This window comes from Choloepus didactylus, chromosome Y, assembly GCF_015220235.1.
Source record: "Choloepus didactylus isolate mChoDid1 chromosome Y, mChoDid1.pri, whole genome shotgun sequence".
Classification (NCBI taxonomy): domain Eukaryota; kingdom Metazoa; phylum Chordata; class Mammalia; order Pilosa; family Megalonychidae; genus Choloepus; species Choloepus didactylus.
In genome coordinates this window covers 19,092,329-19,105,613 of record NC_051335.1, presented here as the reverse complement: position 1 = coordinate 19,105,613, position 13,285 = coordinate 19,092,329, and positions in this window count along the sequence as shown.

Genomic DNA, 13,285 nt, shown 5'->3' with positions numbered 1-13,285 from the left:
TTTCATTACTCCAGAAAATAAATAAAAATAAAAAAGGAAACCTAAATCTTCCCATACCTCTTATCCCTCCCTATTATTGACCCATAGTATTGGTGTAGTACATTTGTTACTCTTGATGAAAGACTATTAAAATATACTGTTAATTCTAGTCCATAGTTTGCAATATGTACATTTTTTCCCATATATCCCTCTATTATTAACTCCTTGTAATAGTGTCATATGTTTGTTCTGTTTCAACAGAGAACTTTTAAATATTTGTAAAGTTAATTATGGACATTGTCCACCACAAGTTTCACTGTTATACATTCCCATCTTTCAACCTCTAACTTTCCTTCTGGTGACATACGTGACTCTGAGCTTCCCCTTTCCACCACATTCACACGCCATTCAGCACTGTTAGTTATTCTCACAACATGCTACTATCACCTTTGTCCACTTCCAGACACTTAAATTCAACCTAGTTAAACATTCTGCACACATTAAGCAAACACTTCCCTTTCTTTAGCCTCATTCTGTATCCTGGTAACCTATATTCTAGATTTTATGTCTATGATTTAAACTTTTTTTTCATTTTTTTTATTGTGGACTATAACATATATACATAAAGTAACAACTTTCCAAGTGCAATTTAACAAGTAGTTAGAAAGCAAATGTCAAAGAATATTATGGGTTACAGTTCCACAGTTTCAGTTATTTCCTTATTGTGAAATATAACAAAAAGCTGATAACTTTCAAAGTATGATTTAGCAAGGAGTTATATAGGAAATTTCAAAGAATGTATGGATTATAATACCGTAGTTTCAGTTATTTCCTTATTGCAAAATATAACAGATATTACAGAAAGGTGATAACTATTTGAAAGTGTACAATTCAGTGGCATGAATTAATTTCCTTTCTTTTCCAATTAGAGCAGTTAGTTGTAGGTTTGCAGAAACATCATGCAGAAAGTACAGTTCCCGTATATCCCCCCTCACATACACAGGTTTCCCTATTATTAAAATTTTGCATTAGTGTGGTAGTTTTGTTATAAGTGAGGAAACAATTATTATAATTATGCTATTAACTTTAGCCCACTGTTTACATTAGGGTTCACTCTTTATGTTGTATGAGTCTATACGTGTTTTTCTGCGGGTGTGGTAATGATATACAACCTAAAATTTACCTTTTTTTAAAAAAAATTTTATTTTGAAATACATTCAAACTTACAGGAACAGTTGCAAAAACAATACCATCCCCACACACGGAACTCCAGCATACCCTGACCCCCCTTCCCCGATACCCCGATACCCGGATCCACGAACTTTACATCCTGTCATACCACCATTTCTTTCTTTCCCTCTTTCCCTCCCTGCCTCCCTCCCTATCTATCATCCATCAAATATTGCTCTGTCCTCTGAACATATGAGAGCAAGCTGCACACATATTTGAACAAACAATATAATTCACATATACATGTCCCATGTACAAGAACATTCTTTTATGCAATCCCATTAAGCGCAGCTAAGAAGTTCAAGAAATTCAACATTGATACAAAGCTTACATTCTATATTTCCTTTTTTCTCTCTTTTGTTCCATCTGTGTCCCTTTGAGCTTCCTCTCCTCCATCCTCAGATCCCATCCAGAAACATCCTTGGCATTTAATTGTTATCTATTTAGACTGTCTTTTTTTTTTCAATTGTGGAAACATGTATATAGCCTAAATCTTCCCATTCCACCCCCTCCCTAGCCTTCCATTAGTGGGATTAATCACATTTAGAATGTTGCAATGCTATCACCTTCCCACCATCCATTACTAGAAATTTCCCTTCACCCCAAACAGAAACCCTACACTCATTTCTTAACTCCCCATTGCCCCTTCCCCCACTTCTCGTAACCCCTACTCTACTATTCATCTCTATGGTCATATTCTCTGATACTTTGTGTTTACCATGGGGCTTAAATTTAACCTCTTAAGTCTATCACAATCTTGTTTTTCTTTGATACCAACTTAACTTCAAGAGGACACATAAACTATGTTCCTAAACTCCACCATTCCCCCACCTTTATGTAGTTCTTGTCAAAAATTACATAATTTACATTGAGTCCAAAACCACTGATTTATCATTACAGTTTATGTATTTTAGATCCTGTAGGAAGTAAATAGTGGAGTTACAAATCAAAAATACAGTAGTATTGGTATTATATTTACCATGTGATCTTTACTGGAAATCTTTATTTCCTCATGTAGTTTCAGTCAATTGTTTAGTGTCCCTTCCTTTCAGGCTGCTCAATCCCTGTAGCATTTCTTATAGGACTGATCTACTGGTGATGAAGTCCCTCAGTTTTTATTATCCAGGAATGTTTTTATCTCCCCCTCATTTTTACCCTCCAGGTGTTTGTGAATTCTCCAAGCCTCTGATGGTTATTGACTTCTATTTGTATTCCATTGTGGTTGGAGAATGTGCTTTGAAAAAATTCAATTTTTTTTAAATTTATTGAGGCTTGTTTTATGTCCCAGCATACGGTCCATTCTGGAGAAAGATCTGTGATCACTAGAGAAGAATGTGTGTCCCGGTGACCTGGGATGTAACGTTCTATGTATGTCTGTTAAAATTCTCTATATCTGTCTCCTTTCTTTGTTTCTCTGTTGGTAGGGCTCCCTTTAGTATGTGAAGTAGGGCAGGTCTTTTATTAGCAAAATCTCTCAGCAGTTGTTTGTGAAAAATTTAAGCTCTCCCTCAAATTTTTGTTTGACTTTTTTAATGGTTTTATTAAGACATAATTTGCATAACATACAAGTAACCCATTTAAAGCATACAACTCAGTGGGGTTTGAGTACAGTCATAGTTGTGCAACCATCACCACAATCTAATTTTAGACATTTTCATCACCCCAAAAAGAAACTCCATCCCCATCCCACTGCCGTCTCCAGGCTCAAAGCAACCACTAGTCTGCTTTCTGTATCTATAGATCTGCCTATTCTGAATCTCCCTCAAATTTGAAGGAGAGTTTTGCTGCATAAAGTATTCTTGGTTGGAAATTTTTCTCTCTCAGAATTTTAAATATGTCATGCCACTGCCTTTTCGCCTCCATGGTGGCCACTGAGTAGTCACTACTTAGTCTTATGTTGTTTCTTTTGTATGTGGTGAATTGCTTTTCTCTTGCTGCTTTCAGAACTTGCTCCTTCTCTTCAGTATTTGACAGTCTGATCAGAATTAATGTCTTGGAGTGGGTTTATTTGGATTTATTCTATTTGGAGTTAGCTGGGCATTTATGCTTTGTGTATTCATATTGTGTTGAAGGTTTGGGAAATTTTCCCCAACAATTTCTTTGAATACTCTTTCTAGACCTTTACCCTTCTCTTCCCCTTCAGGGACACCAATAATTCTTAAATTTGGATGTTTTATTTTATCTGTCATATCCCTGAGATCCATTTTGATTTTTTTGATTTTTTTCCCCATTCTTTCTTTTGTTCTTTCATTTTCCTTCTGTGGTCCTCGGGGAAGCTGAGTCGTCGTTCACCTTCCTCTAATCTTGTATTATGAGTATCCAGAGTCTTTTTAATTTGGTCAACAGTTTCTTTTATTTTCATAAGATCTTCTATTTTTTTATTTACTCTTGCAATTTCTTCTTTATGCTCTTCTAGGATCTTCTTTATGTCTTTTATATCCTGTGCCATGCTCTTCTTCATGTCCTTTATATCCTGTGCCATGCTCTCGTTGTCTGTCTTTAGTTCTTTGATTAATTGCACCAAGTACTGTGTTTCTTCTGATCTTTTGATTTGAGTGTTTGGGTTTGGGTTCTCCATATCGTCTGGTTTTATCATATGCTTTAAGATTTTCTGTTGTTTTTGGCCTCTTGGCATTTGCTTTACTTGATCTCTAATTTGTCAGAGCTACAGTATGGTGGCATACACTTTCTCTAACTAACCAGCAGATGGTGTCCGTGAATCACCTATTCCCCTCAAGACTGTTGTCCCCAACTTTGTCTTTGTGGCGTGTGGGGATCTGATTCTTGTGGGGTTCAATTGGTGCACTAAATTTGGGTGTGGTGTTGGTGCTGTCTGCCCTGAATGTGGGGTATGTGTGTGGGTGGTTAGGGAGGCAGGGCAGCTTTAATAATCAAACCTCCCAGGTGTTCCTGGAGATTTATGGCTGTTGCAAGAGTCTAAGCCTTCATTTCAGTCTCGCCACAGATTATCTCTGCCGCTGACCCACAAGTCCTTGGTATTGGCGTGGGGTGTCTGGGATTTCCGAGCGGGTGCCCCTTCTCAGCTGTGCTCTTCCAGGACCTCTGCTGAGGGAAGGTTGTGCCACGTCACAAGTGCTCTCTGGCCCACCAGGGAAGCCCTGGGCCGCTGGGCCATGCAGGGGCGTTCCCAGCCTGCTGTAAAGATGGTTGAATGGGGTGTGTTAATTTCCCCCTTTTCGCACAGCTCCGCCTTCCCAGTTCCGGGACAATTAGCTGTGGGTGCACTAAAGGCCACTGTCCACGGCTGATATTGTGGCGTGTGCGTGGTGCTGTGGGAAAGACTCCCCATCACACTGGGTTTCTTGGCTTGGCTCTGGGCTGTGGGTCTGGCCCCGGGCAGAAGTATCCCCAGCCTGCCGGGGAGATGGCTGCAAGGGGAGTGGTTTCTTTCTCCTTTTGGCTCCCCTCTGCTCCCCTGGCCCCAACATAATCAGCAGCGGGTGTGGGAAGGGCTATCCTCCATGCCAGACACCGAGGCATTGACACAGCCCACTCCTGCCATGCTTCACTGTGCGGTTCCCCCATCGTATCCACAGCTGCTCCCAGTTTTTTTTTTTTTTTTAAAGAGCTAGTCTGTCTCCAAATGCCAACCCACCATTTCCACACACCGCAGCACGGCCGCCAGATTTTCAGCCAGCTCACTCACTTGTTTCAGAATGCAGACCCCTGGTTTCACCAAATGCACGGTCCTTATAGATTTAGCAGACCTTGTCTGGCTGGTGCATCACTGGAACTGGTCTTCTGGGTCACTTTCTGGCTTTTATCTAGTATTTTTCACAGAGGTGTTTTTTTGCCCTGTTTCACCTAGCCACCATCTCAGATTTTCCAATTTTCCCTTTTTTTCTCTTTTCAAATATAGAATTCACTGGACACGAATTACTTTGACAATGTTGTGTTACCATCGCCACCTTCCATTACTAAAACTTTTTCATCACCCAAAACAGATACTCTTAACCCATTAAGCAATAATTCTCCATTTCCCCATAGATAATGTCTTAATATTATCAAAATAGTTTTGAGCCTCTTGGATCCCCTGAAAGGATCTTGGGAACCCTCAGGGGTCCATGAACCACATTTTGAGAACAGTTGCTTCTAGGGCATATACCTAAGGTTGTTATAAAAAAAACCTATGTGCATTGTTCTGGTTTGCTAATGTTGCCATTTGCAAAATACCAGAAATGAATTAGCTTTTATAAAAGGGGTTCATTTGGTTACAAAGTTACAGTCCTAAGGCCATTAAGTATCCAAGGTAAGGCATCAACAATAATGTACCTTCACTAAAGGATGGCCAATGGCATCTGAAAACCTCTGTTAGGAAGGCACATAGCTGGCATCTGCTTGCTTAGTCAGATTGCGTTTCAAAATGGCGTTCTCCAAAATGTCAGTGTCAGCTTCCAATGGCCATCTTCAACATGTCTCTAAGCTGCAGCAGCAAGCTCTTTCTGTCTGAGCTCTTATATAAGGCTCTAGTAAACTAATCAAGGCCCATGCTGAATGGGCGGGGCCACACCTCCATGGAAATGATCTAATAAGAGTTATCACCTACAGCTGGGTGGGTCATATCTTCACCGAAACGACTTAATCCAATGATTCCAACTTAATCAACACTAATATGTCTGCCCCCACAAGACTGCATCAAAGAACATGGCTTTTTCTGGGGGACATAATATGTACAAACTGGCACATGCATTTTTTAATTCATTTTTATTGAGATATATTCACATACCATGCAGTCATCACAGTACCATTACATAGTTGTGTGTTCATCCCCCAAATTAATTTTTGAACATTTTCATTACCACACACACAAAAATGATAAGAATAAAAATTAAAGTGAAAAAGAACAATTTAAGTAATAAAGAACACTGGGTGCCTTTTTTTTTTTTTTTGCCCCCATTTTTCTACTCATCCATCCATACACCGGACAAAGGGGAGTGTGGTCCATATGGCTTTCCCAATCACATTGTCACCCCTCATAAGCTACATTTTTATACAATTGTCTTCAAGATTCTTGGGTTCCGAGTTGAAGTTTGATAGTTTCAGGTATTTACTGCTAGCTATTCCAATTCATTGGAAACTAAAAAAGGTTGTCTATATTGTGCATAAGAGTGCCCACCAGAGTGACCCCTCGGCTCCTTTTGGAATGTCTCAGCCACTGAAGCTTATTTCATTTCCTTTCACATCCCCCTTTTGGTCAAGAAGTTGTTCTCCATCCCATGATGCCGGGTCTAGATTCCTCCCCAGGAGTCATATTCCACGTTGCCAGGGAGATTCACTCCCCTGGGTGTCTGATCCCACGTAGAGGGGAGGGCAGTGATTTCACCTGCCAAGTTGGCTTAGCTAGAGAGAGAGGGCCACATCTGAGCAACAAAGAGGCATTTGGGAGGAGGCTCTTAGGCACAATTATAGGCAGGCCTAGCCTCTCCTTTGCAGCAACAGTCTTCCCAAGGGCAAGTCCCGTGGTAGAGGGCTCAGCCCATCAAACCACCAGTCAGTCCCCTATGTCTGTGAGCACATCAGGCACATGCATTTTTAATCTTAGTAGATACTGCGAAATGTCTTTCCAAAGACGCTGTGCCCATTTATGCTCCCCAAAGTTGGGGGCAAGTGGTCTCATTTCTCCATACCCTCCCCAGCACTGAATATTATCAAGCTTTAAATTTTGCCAATACGATAGGTAGAAAATGGAATCTCATTGCTTTGTTTATAGTACCCTGATTACTAGGGAAGTTGATTCCTATGTTTATTGGTCATTTGTATTTTTTCTATAATGTGCCTGCTCATACTCTTTGCCTATTTTTTTTATTTTGTTTATCTTTTCTGTACCAAGGATAATTAAAGAAAAATAATACTAGTTCTTTGTTATATGGATTGCAAATATTTTCTCCCTAGTTGGTCTCTTGCCTTTTAATTTTGTTTATGGTATCTTTTATTGAATAGATGTTTTAAATTTGGAGGTCAGATTTAACAGTCTCTTCTTTTTTGACTTTTGCTTTTTGTGTTTTGTTTAAGAAGGTCTTCCATATTCCAAGGTAATAAATATCCTCCTGTGTTTTCTTCTAATATTTGTGTAGTGATTTCTGAGTGTTTGCTTATGTCTTTAATTGAGCTAGGATTTATTTTTGTGGATGGTGTGGGTAATTGTGCTGGTTTGGATATATTATGGCCCCCAAAATGCCATTATCTTTGATGTGATCTTGTGGAGGCAGATGTATTAGCTTTGATTAGGTTGGAACCTTTGGATTAGGTTGTTTCCATGGAGTTGTGACCTACCCGAGTGTGGGTGATAACTCTGATTAGATAATTTTCATGGAATCGTGGCCCCGCCCATTCAGCATTGGCCTTGATTAGTTCACTAGAGCCCTATAAAAGCTCAGACAGAAGGAGCTCACTGCTTGCTGCAGCTGAGAGACATTTTGAAGATGGCTGTTGAAAACTGATATTTTGGAGAACGCCACTTTCAAATGCAACCTGGGAGCAAGCAGATGTCAGCCACATGCCTTCCCAGCTAACAGAGGATTTCCAGATATCATTGGCCTTCCTTCAATAAAGGTATACTTGTGTGGATGCCTTCATTTGGACATGTTCATTGCCTTCAGACTGTAACTTTGTAACCAAATAAACCCCCTTTATAAAAGCCCATCCATTTCTGGTATTTTGCTTAATGGCAGCATTAGCAAACTGGAACAGTGATCTTAATTTCTTCCTTTTTGTTATCAAAGGACTGTCTGTCTTGGAGCAAAGCAAAGAATGGAGGAATCTTAGGATTGTGATTATGTCACTGTGAATTTCCAGGGCTCCTCAACTGAATGATGTCTGTGATGACTTCCGACCTCACTAGTTAGCTGCACTCAATGGGATACATCTGGCTGAGGGGGGGAGGGCATTTCCTCTAAGGAAGAATGGAATTCAGAGTCCAGCATCCCCATTGGCACTGGAGCCACACCCAGCTCTGATCTGCCAGTCAGTGAGAATTTCCTATATGACACCGGATCTTTCCTGACCTGCACACCCCATGCTGCACAGACATGACCTGTAGGAGAGCTTAGCTTTTTCCTAGAGAGGTCTCTGAGGTTTGTAGTCTTATCTACAATAGAATTTGTGACTCTTCCAAAATAATTCTCCAGTCATATTCTATCTGCCTTTGGTTTGATTATAGAAGAAGTTGGAGGTACAAAAGGAGGGGCTTACAAAGAAAACTGAGGAATGGGAAGAGATGTAGGAGGAAAACCAGGAGCGTGATGTGTCATGAAAAGGGAACCGAGTAGTAACAGAAGATGTGGTTAATTGTATTAAATGCTGCTGAGAGGTCGAAGTAAGATGAGGACTGAAAGACATCTATTAGATTTAGTGACCTTTGCAATAGCTGTTTTAGTGGAGTAATGGGAATTAAAGCCATATTGGGGTGGGCTGAAGACTGAGTGGGATGTGGGTAGAACATTAACTATACAGCTCATTCAAGAATTTTCTGTGAAGAGCTGGAGAATGACAGGGTAGAACTGAGAAAGTATTTTTTTCCCTTAAAGTTGGGAGAGGCTTAAGTCTACTTAAATGATGATGTAAAGGAGGCTGTTGAGAGGATGAGGTTCATGCTACGGAAGAGGTTTTGAATTCACATGGTTTCAATAACCTGATTCCCAAATGTGTGGTTCTAGTCAGACCTCTCTCCCATATTCCAGACCTGGCTAATCCAACTGCCTATTGAATATCTCCATTTGAAAATCCTTCTCTAAATTAAAATGTCCAACTTATAGAACCCTCTATTCCTCTCCTGCCTCCCTTCTCCCATTTCTACCCCCTTTTATTGTTTCTTTTTTGGATTACTAACATAGCTTCCAAACTGGCCTTTCTGTTTCTACAACGATCATCCAATCCGTTTTCTCCACAGCAGCTAGAGTAATCTTTCTAGAACTTACAGCTGACTTATGTGCTTCAAAAATCCTCTGGTAGCTCCCTATTTTTTCAGTGTAAGAAGTGAATCGTATACTTACCTACATACATTCTAGGCTTCAAGCCTGGTGAACTATTTATTTCCAGCTCCCAGAGAAAGCTCTGTTCTTTCATAATTCCATACCTTCACACACGCTGTTCCCTCTGCCTAGAATACCCTTTCCATTTCTCCTTTCTCACTCACATTTTGCTTGGCTAATATCTACTCATTTCAAGACTCATTTTAGGCTTTACTTCCTACTTCCCCTGGGAAGTCTTCCCTATTTCCCCCAGGCTGGGTATCCCACTGTATCCTCATGTACCTGTGCTTTCTTCCTTTTTTATTTATCTTATTAGACATTTTCTTTTGTTCAACCCATGCTTTTAGTTATCTATAAAAAGTATTTTAATTCTTCAGCTAATATATGAATACCTTTTTTTGTTGTTTGTCAGACATTATGTAGTCCTTCTTTCCAACCTACCGGTGCCGGTCACTGTCCAGAGAGAAATCAACATTATCAGGGTAGTATTTGTTCTTCTAGACCATTTTCTGTGTATTCACAAATAGTTTTTTGTTTATTTTTCCCTATATAAATGATGTAATACTGTATATTGTTCTGCTGCCTTTTTTTTTTTTTTTTTGCAGCTTGCCTTTTCACTCAACAATATGCCTAAGAGAATGAGGTAAATCAGTGGTTCTGACATGGAACACACTGCATGGTATTCCATAATATGAACATACCATTTTCCATTTCCCTCTTGATGGACATTTAGATCAGTGCAACTCTAAGTGTGTTTCGCAAACTGGTACCAGTTGTGAACTATCAATAGTCCACAATGAGATAAGTATAGAAATTGAGGGTAAACATTTAGAAACTTTTATAGCAATTTGACATTGCCATGACATCCAAGTGTGTGATCCTTTTTCTAGTAAATCATTTTTTATGCAATTCTATCAAGATATAATCACACAACATACAGTCTTCCAAAGTGCACAATCAGCCGTTCACAGCATCATCACATAGCTGTGCCTCCATCACCACAATCATACCTTGAACATTTTCATCACTCTAAAAGACAAAACAAAAATTAAAATAAAAAGAATATCCAAAACATCCCATTCCCCGCCTATTCTTATTGTTCATCTACTTTTTCGGATACAGTTTAATTGAGATATAGTCACATACCCTACAGTCATCCACAGCGTACAATCAATTATGTACAGTACCACCATACAGTTGTGCGTTCGTCACTCTATCTCTGAACACTTGCCTTACTCCAAAATAAAAATAAAAGCAAAAAAGAACCCCTAACTCTTTCCATCCCCTCCATCCCACCCTATTCTTCATGCAATTTTTGCCCCCATTTTCCCACCCATCTGTCCACATGCCAGGCAAAGGGAGTGCGAGCCACAAGGTTTTCACAGCCCCACAGTCACATTATGCAATCTTCATAGTTATACAATTGTCTTCAAGAATCAGGGTCCCTGGGTTGTAGTTTGACAGCCCCAGGTATGTCCTTCTAGCCATTCTAACACACTAAAGACTAGAAGGTGATATCTGTATAGCGCATAAGAATACCCTCCAGAGTGACCTCTCAACTCCATTTGAAATCTCTCAGCCACTGGAACCGTATTTTGTTTCATCTCTCTTCCCCCTTTTGATCAAGATCTTCTCAATCCCACAGTGCTGAGTCCAGGCTCACCTCCAGAAGTCATTTTCTGCGTTGCCAGGGGGATTTACACCCCTGAGAGAGGGTGCCACATCTGCGCAAAAAAGAGGCTCTCTGGGGGGTGGATCCTAGGCACAATTATAAGTGGGCTTAGCCTCTCCCTTGCAGCAACTAGCCTCACGGGAAAGCCCCCAATCAAGGGCTTGGCTCATTAAATTGGCAGTCCTCAATGTTTGCAGGAAAATCAGCAATAGCCCAGGTGGGGAAGTCCAACATTTCTGCATTTGTTCCCGCCCGCCTCGGGGGATAATACTCTGCCCATATCACTCTGGGATGTGTCAGGGTTTCACCCCAGCCTGTACAAACTCACCAAATCCCACTTCGCATTCAGAGCTCCATTAACCTCTGGTGTTCAAACAAACTGATCATACAAGTTAAATTATCTAGTGTGCTACAGAAAATATAGATCCTGCACCAGATAAACATCCCCTCCCTTGGTCTCACACATAAGTTGTAGTTTTAAAACCCAGTCAGTATCGCCCTTTACCCTTGGGCCTGATTTGCCTTAGTCCTAACCAGATCCTCTATGTTCATATCTCTAATTAAATTCTGAATTCTTTTTCAGCTCTTTCAACAGGTGCCATATGGGGTAATACTGACATTCATAGCTGCCAAGTTCTAGCTCTAAGTCTCATGTATCACACATATACCCAGAGTTCCAGAGACTGACCAGGTTATACACAAGGAGCTCAGCATCTCAGGATTTAGAGTCTAGTAAATGATTTTTTTCTCTGTTTCACAAAGGTATCAGTTTGTGACAGATTGGAAATTAAAAAACAACAACAAGAAAAACTGGCCCTTTACCACAGATAGTTTGAGAAGCGTTGATTGAGATAGTTTCTGTTTTTTTCCCTTGTAATATTTTTTGTGCACTTGTGCAAGTGTTTCTCTAGGGTAAGTGCTGAAGAGTAGAATGACTGACTTGAAGTGTATGCACATTTTACATTTTAATAGATAGTGCAAAATTGTTCTCTATAAAGGCTGAATAACTTCTACCAACAGTATATGGGAGTACCTATTTCCCTACATCCTCTTCAATACTTGATATCGATCTTTGAAACTTTTGCTAATCTGATAGGCAATAAATTATATCTTGTTTTAGTTCATAGATCTTTAATTATTAGTGAATTTAAGTATCTTTTCATATATTTATTAACTATTTGTGTTTCCTCTTTTATTAATTGTTATATCCTTAGCTTATTGTGTTATTTGTTTTTTCTTATATTGATTCATAGGAAATCTTATATATTTTGGACATTAATAATACTTTTTGTCTATACATATTACAAAATTTTCCCTTAATGTACTCTTCTTTTATATTTATTTACAGAATCTTTAGAAAAGAAACTTTAAATTTTGATGTAGTTAAACATATCATTCTTTTCCTTTATGGCTTTTGCCTTTTGTGTCTTGTTTAAGTTTAAGAAGGCTGTCCCTACCCCAAAGCTATAAACATTTTCACTTATATTTTCTTCTCAGTTTCTCCTCTTACTCTTTTTACAGCTTTACTGAGGTACAATTGGTGTACAATAAACTGTACATATTGAAACTATACAATTTGATGACTTTTGATAGGTACACACCCATGTAACTAGCACCACAATAAAAATTATGAACATGCCCGTCACCCCCCAAATTTCTGTCCCCATGTTCTCATACATTTGTAAGTGAGTATGTGTTGGGAAGGCATAATTTACACTCAGTAAAATGCACCCTTTTTAGTGTACAGTTCTGCACGTTTTGACAAGTGCATACAGTCATGTTAACAACCACCACAATCAAGATATAGAACAGTTTCATCACCTCAAAACATTCCCCAGTGCCCCTTTATAGTCAATCCTTCTCTCCTACCTCCTGCTAATCACTGCCTGTTTTCTCTCACTACAACTTTGCTCTTCAACACTGTCATATAAATGATATCATATGGTATGTGACTTCTGAGACTGACTTCTTGCGATCAGCTTAATGCCTTTAAAATTCATGTGTTGCATGTGTCAGTAGTTTTGTCTCTATTATTGCTGAGTAGTATTTCTTTGTATGAATGTACCACAGTTTGTTTATCCATTCTTCAATTAAGGAACATTTGGATTGTTTCCAGTTTTTGGTGATTACAAACACAGCCACTGTAAGCATCGGCATGCAGGGTTTAGTGTGAACGTGTTTTCATTTTACTTGGTTGAATGTCTAGGGGTGGGATTGCTGGGTCATATGGTAAATGTATGTTTTCTTTGTTTTGTGAAATATATATACAGAAGAGTAATATCTTTCAAAGTACAATTTAACAAGTAGTTAGAGAGCAAATTTCAAGGAATGTTATGGGTTACAGTTCCACCATTTCAGTTATTTCCTTCTAGCTATTCTAATACCCTAGCATCTAAAAAAATTTATATAAAGA